Source organism: Odontesthes bonariensis, chromosome 5 (genome assembly GCF_027942865.1).
Source record: "Odontesthes bonariensis isolate fOdoBon6 chromosome 5, fOdoBon6.hap1, whole genome shotgun sequence".
Taxonomy (NCBI): Eukaryota; Metazoa; Chordata; class Actinopteri; order Atheriniformes; family Atherinopsidae; genus Odontesthes; species Odontesthes bonariensis.
The window spans coordinates 27,681,190-27,687,767 of NC_134510.1; positions in this window are offsets into that span (position 1 = coordinate 27,681,190).

Below are 6,578 nucleotides of genomic sequence, written 5' to 3' on the forward strand. Positions count from 1 at the left end.
ACTGATCGGACCCACTGCTGAAAGACCCTGTTTTACTTTCTTTCTTTTTCTCTGTTTCTAGGGGGAGGATGGCTGAACTCTTCCCAGCTGATGGATCGCACCTCTATCTATTCACACACAGAGTTCTCCATTACCTAACTTTCACAGCTCTTTCCTATTCTCCCCTCCCTTAACCTGTGTATCTTGTCAGCGGCTTTGTTTTACCCATTATTTGTGTCCTCTCTCTTTCCCCTCTATCTAAATTCCCTATCTTATTCCACTTCAATCTCTATATTCCCCCATTCCCCATCATCTGCCCTCTAACTCTCCCGTGTGGATAAGCGAACCTGCATTGAGACATCTCTATATCCATTCATCTATCTCTCTTTTCCTTTTACCCCCTCTCTTTTTCCCTTTTCCTTTCCTCTCCCTCTTTTCCTTGGGAGCAAAGGGAAGCTTGCTGCCAGTTTTAGTCTGCCAAAGGGTTTATTTAAATTAGAAATGCTCCAGTCTCCTCGCTCCCCTTCTCTCCTTTCCCTCTCTCTACCTTATTCTCTCTCTTATGTCTTCCTCTCAGCTGGGGGTGACTTCCACCTTTCCTTGCCGACAGCCTCTGGGGCCCCCGTCAACGCCAGGCAACTTTGTTTCGCAGATGGGATTAGTGGAAAGAGGGGTTTGGAAGGAGAGCGGAAATGAAGAAGAGGAAAAGTAGAGGTGGGAGAGTGGGAGTTGGAGAGGGGTCAGGGGAGACCTGTTAGTCAGTGTACTTTAGTTCCTTCTTCCTCTCACGGCTCATTCCACCCAGATTAGGACCTGCAAATGGATTTAGGCTACCTCACCTGGCTTTGAATCTCCTCGTCTCAAATGAAAACAGGCAAACTATTACCTTTTACTTCTTCATTATCACATCCTCGGATCTGCACTGTCCAAAAAGGCCTTTTTTTTGTATCTGTGGTATTTCCCGCCTTCCATCACAGCGTTTAACCCCTAATTATTATCACATATCTACTGTTTCAGTGGCAAGAAAAGGTCAGTCATCGCACCTAATCATCCCCCTTGTTAACAATGACCCATCTTGCTGATAATCCCTCCCTCCCTGGGCTCTAATCCCCCTCATATCCACCCTCCTCCTCACCCATTAACACACAATTATTTTAGGGGCTGACAGAGGCGAGGGGGAGGAAACGAGGTGTGGAGAACACAGAAAGACTGTCTTTCTAATGGCTGACTGACACCAGACGAGCTCATAGATCATGGAGATTATTAATACCACTGTTAAACACCCCATTCAGAGGCCACCGCCATCCGCACACGCTGACACCCACATCCAAAATGTGCGCACAGACCATCATATCTCATTCTCAGCACACGTCTTCATACGAGCTGCCATTCATGCTTGGTGAATCGGCATCAATTTCATTTGAGTCATTTAAACAATGCCGGGTGCTCATTAGACCATGTGGTTGAGGGGTAGAATCAGATTTACAATTACAACTCTCACTGGTAGTGCAGGCTATTATTCACGAGGTGGTTTCCTTATGATTCTCCCTCCTGCAGTATTTCTAATGACGGTAATTCCAGCTTTGATCTGATTATTGTGTATACAGTCAGGTGAGAGATTCCTTGTGACTCGCCAGTAATGACCAGGGAAATGTGGCCTTTATGTGGCAGTGGGGGCCCATCTAAGGAGAGGAGATTGAAAGGCAGGCAGGGGGTTTGTGTGTGTGTGCGTGTGTGTTTGTATCAATGACCTGTCCGTTTAACCGGTGGGGTTGTGGGGAGATGGTAGGGAGAGCCAGGCGTCCCCAGAGAGCCGGGTCTGGGGAAATCACACTCTCACTTTCAACCAAACAACCTGGAGGTTGCATGGCAGCTGGCAGCAGCCAATACACACACTCCCACTCTCCCACTCTCCATGACTAGTTTATATGCAAAGAGACTTCTAAACACACTGAATCTATCTGTATGACCTGTGTGAAAACAATCAGAATTCAATGAGGAATCATACATGGCTCCCCGAACATAAACGGCCACTTCATCTGCCAGTGAAATGCACCGGCGTAAGGAATCTAAAAAGAATGATGAGCTTCGTCCATTAAAGGATAGTATTTATTCATTGCTTATTGGGAACTTTATTGACTTTTCGCATACATCTGTAACTTTTAGAAGTTTGGAAGTTACACCTGCAGGAAGTGGCTAGAAAAAGGAGTCGGAGCAGGGGTGTAAAAGCTTCCTTTGGCGTACTGCTCCATTAGCTGATCTCAGGTTTCACTGTGAGCACTGCTAGTGCCAGCTCATTGATTGCTTAACTAATCACTCTAATTAAAATGCCTTTTATTCATTCAGTGGTTTACATGTCAGCTTACTTCTTGCATTTAAGGATCAATTGCCACACAAATATACTGAAATTATAGTAATCAGCTTGACTGGATTTGCCAGTGACTTTTTTTTTTTTGTTCCCCAAATTCACAACCCCACCCCCCTACAGTGACTATTCCCTTTTTTTTTATTCAGTAAGAAGATGCTGGTTTGAGCAAGTTCAAGGCCCACGCCAATGAAATTCAGTATGTACGATGCTTTCACGCTGACTGTTCCTCAGAATACTTTGTCACCTGAGGAAATTGGTTTCCTGTTTATGCTGCATGTTATAAATCGTTCTGATTGTCTATGAGGGATTCAAGCAGAAAGAATTTACACCCTCATTATTTGAAGAAATTAGAATAGTATAGTCATTAAATAATTAAATTATACTGCCAAAGAATTATACGTTGTCTCGAGCCGTCTTATTTTGATCGATGTCTGTTTATGACTCGTTCCGCTTAGATATCTCTACAACATTTCTTTCCTGATAATATATCAATTTATCAGCAGAGATTTTTATGTTAATTCCCTTCCCCCTCCCCCTTAAAACAAAGTATCTCACTCCCAAACGATCCCGAACTAATTAAGCAAGCGTTAATTAAAAATTCGAGAGAGGATAAACGTGGTAGGATTGTTATGGAAACGTTGAAGTTAATCAAGCTTTCAAATTATTGATAACATCCTTAGTACAGTGATCGATCGGGAAGACATTAAGTGGCAAAATAAAGCAGCAGCATTCAGATTTGATGGGTGCGTAAAGCAATGTGCAAAAACAATTAGGTGCATAATGCATAATATTAGTCGGCATGACAAATAGGATATATTTTATGTCATTCTGAACTTGCCCATGTGCTCCAATGTGCCCGTGCCTCATGCAGGTGAGCGCGTGCGCGCGAGCGGGCAGGTGTTGGGTGGAAGGGACCTCTTTATCACACAAAACGCCATTAATCAAACGCGCGCGTTCAAACTGGATTGTGAACTGCACGAGACTGGGATATTGACGTTTGCTGATATGAATATTTCCCCTCTTTGCGCCCCTTTTAAAAGCAGCATGCTTCCACGTGCGTTTACATGTTTCTCCCCTGCCTGCACGTCTGTTTACGCCGCTGTCAGAGCCTGTGTGGCATGTACTTACAAGGCGCTTCATCATCCCACCAGCGATAGGAGCAATTCACCCATAAAGTGGGTCTTTCGCCCATAAATAATATTCAAGTCGCTCTATTGTTAAGTGAAAAGTTGACTGGTGTTTGATTTTTTTTTTCTTATTTTTTTTTTCTTCTTCTTTTCCGCGGCGACCTCGGGTTAGGACTCATACATCACGGGATGACAGCTATAGAAAGGCCCTAAATTAGCAACTAAATCGAATATTGATCAGCTATGTGCGGCCCTGCGAGTCGCGCCTCCTTGCCGTTTTTTTCCAGAGAGAAGGGGGGGGGGGGGGGGGGGGGGGGTAACGAGAGATAGAGGGAGGAGGAGGGCGCGGTGAAAGGTGCTTCTCTCCTCTCTTTCTCTCTCTCTGTTTGAGTTTAAGTGTTTGTGCATTTCTTCTCCATTGCTATGGTCTGAGAGTGAAAGCATGTGTCCTGAAACTGGGGTTTTATTGTTGTCACATAGGTTTGTTTATTTCTTTCTTTATCTATTTTTTTTGCTTTTGTAAGCGGATGAGAAAACATCAACGACAATCTCCGTATCTCTCAGGTAGTAAGAAGACTCGAGATTTGTTCGTGTCTCGCTTAAGCTGCCCATCCATCAAGGTTACAGCCTCCATATCCGCCCCGTTCCCCTGCAAGCCAAATACCGTTCTTACTGTTTACATAAAGTTCAAATGAAGTCCCTGATTACCCACTCGCCTATTGGTTCCTGTTTATGGATCATTGACTTTGTCGGCGCTGTTGCATCGACTTCCCTCTCATCCTCGCTGTTGGGACGTGTGGGAGGTCGGTGGCGTGCGCTCGCTCAGGCAGCGGGGACGCCGCGCGTTTGATGAAACGATCAAGCGGACGCTTTTGTCTCTCTCGGGAAGCGTTTTGTGTCCGGGGCCGCGATGAACCAAACCCAAGACCGGGGGAGTGGGTGGTCAAGGTTGCGCTGGGTCAGTGAGATTAGCCCTGTGCTCTGTGACAAAGGGCCGGATCGTCAGGTTTTGCCAAGTCTGGATCAAAGTATCGGGTGTAGGAGAAGTGGGGCGTAAGACTAGGGAGGGGCTGAGGATCAATGCTGTCTCATTGGAATGAATACATCATGCTGCTTGGTGCACACATAGAAGCTAGGGTATTTTATCTGTTGATATTTATTCACTTTTTGCCACTACTTTGAGTTCACTTATTACCGCGCACACAGTCACACATTCGGTTACCCCAAGCCTGCATGGTAGATGTTTTAGAGGAGTCCTCTAAAGGCAACGTTTCATTACTTTGATAACCGGAGGCAATTTGTGTCGCTGTCCACGGTGCTGAATTCACTGACCTCCACTGTGAAGGTGTGCTCGCTGTCCCTGGTCCTGAAACCAGAAGAAGCTGCACTCTTTTGAAAGTTCTCTTTAACTCTCCCTGTTCCCTCTCTGGGATTAATGGTACTCTCGAGTTAAAGCTCTAACTGTTAATCCTGATAAATGGTCACTCGTGACCAGGTAACAGGAAACCACAACTCATCCTGAAGAGGTCATATCGTTCAGCGTGGAGTCCCCCAAGCTTTGTCATATCGGCGACCCCTTAAACAAGTACACAACTGGAAGGCAAGTCTCCGAGTCTCAGAGGATATTTGTGTCAACGGATGATGTAGTACAGCTTATAAAACCTGGGGTGTAGTGTTAAAACTAATAGCTGGTTAAACCCTTTCTGGGCCCTACAAAGGAGTAACTGAGAATGGGTTTACCATTTCACAGTCAGACATAATCTCTGTTGTTTCTATTATAAATCAGAGTCTGAATTATGAGAGAATAGCAGAATTTCTCTGAATTGTTTTATTCCCTCTCCTGCATGCCAAGTTTCCAATTCTGTCTCCTCTTTAAAAATCTGTCCTCCACTCTTGACTTTCAATAGCCCTGCACGTACAAAAAAAAAGTCAATTGAGATATGTATTTAAGTCAAAGCTGCAGCAAAGCTCATAGATAGAATGGTTCAAACAAAATGGCCCTCCCTAAGGGCTCATAACTCACCACTTTGCCTATATACTATGGGATCTTTCATATGGGTGGTTAGTAAATTTCCACCCAAATCCAGGTCACACTATGGAAACGGTTCCTGCTTTCTTTGTCCAGCAAGAAGTTTAAGTCATGTGTGACAGGTGTAGATGCAATGAAACAAACTGTTTTGGTTATGTCTGTAGCACCAACTACCAAAGCTCTTTGTTTATGCTTCACAGCCTGTAAAACGTAAATTAACCACCAAACTGATTCCAAAACACCACAGCCCTATAACAGACCCGAGCGTTTTTGTGACAAAGCAGAGCTGCTGATTGACGTTGCAATCATATTCAACAATTATAAAGCATCCTAATTGAACAGGAAGGCAGAGAGCGGCAGGGAGAGTCAGATGAAGTTAAGTTTGTCGAAGAAACAACGCGCGCCCTCCCCTCCTTCTCGCGCCTCTCGGGCTACTCGCAGCTCCTCAGAAGTCTGCTCGAGGACATTCCGGGAACCATCTGTTTCCGGCAGAGTGCCAGGCGCGGGGCATGCAGGAAGCGAGGCTCACAAATTTGCGAGGAAAGGTGGTTGTCTGCCAACGCGCTCGCTGAGAAATACCGCCCTCCCCCTCTGCTTGAACCCTTATCTGTCTTGTTATACACCTAATAGGAGAAATGAAGTGTTGCAGAGCAGAACGGAACATCAAGCTAATAACTCTGCAGGAGGAGAGGGTGTCAGATGAGAGCATTTTGTATGCAGTGTATCATGAAAGAGATACTTGGAAACTCATAATAGCTGTTAAGGTTGGTCCACCCAAACAAGACAAGTGTTGAGTAAATGTCAAAGCACAGAGGCATAAAGACCTAACTGTATGTTTTTTTCCCATCACTCTGTTGTGATTCAATGAATTTGAAGGAAAATGGTCGACAAAGTATTGTTCCCCGGTAAGATGAAAACTGCATTTCTTCACATTTATAACTTGTTTATTTCTGCATATGTCAATAAAGCCTTTGCATCCTGCTGGTGGTTTTAGGCCCAATCAGAAAAATGAGCTGTCCACTTGCTCCCACTTAAGGGGATGTGCTTTCTCTTACCCCTGCAAAGGTGAAGTGAT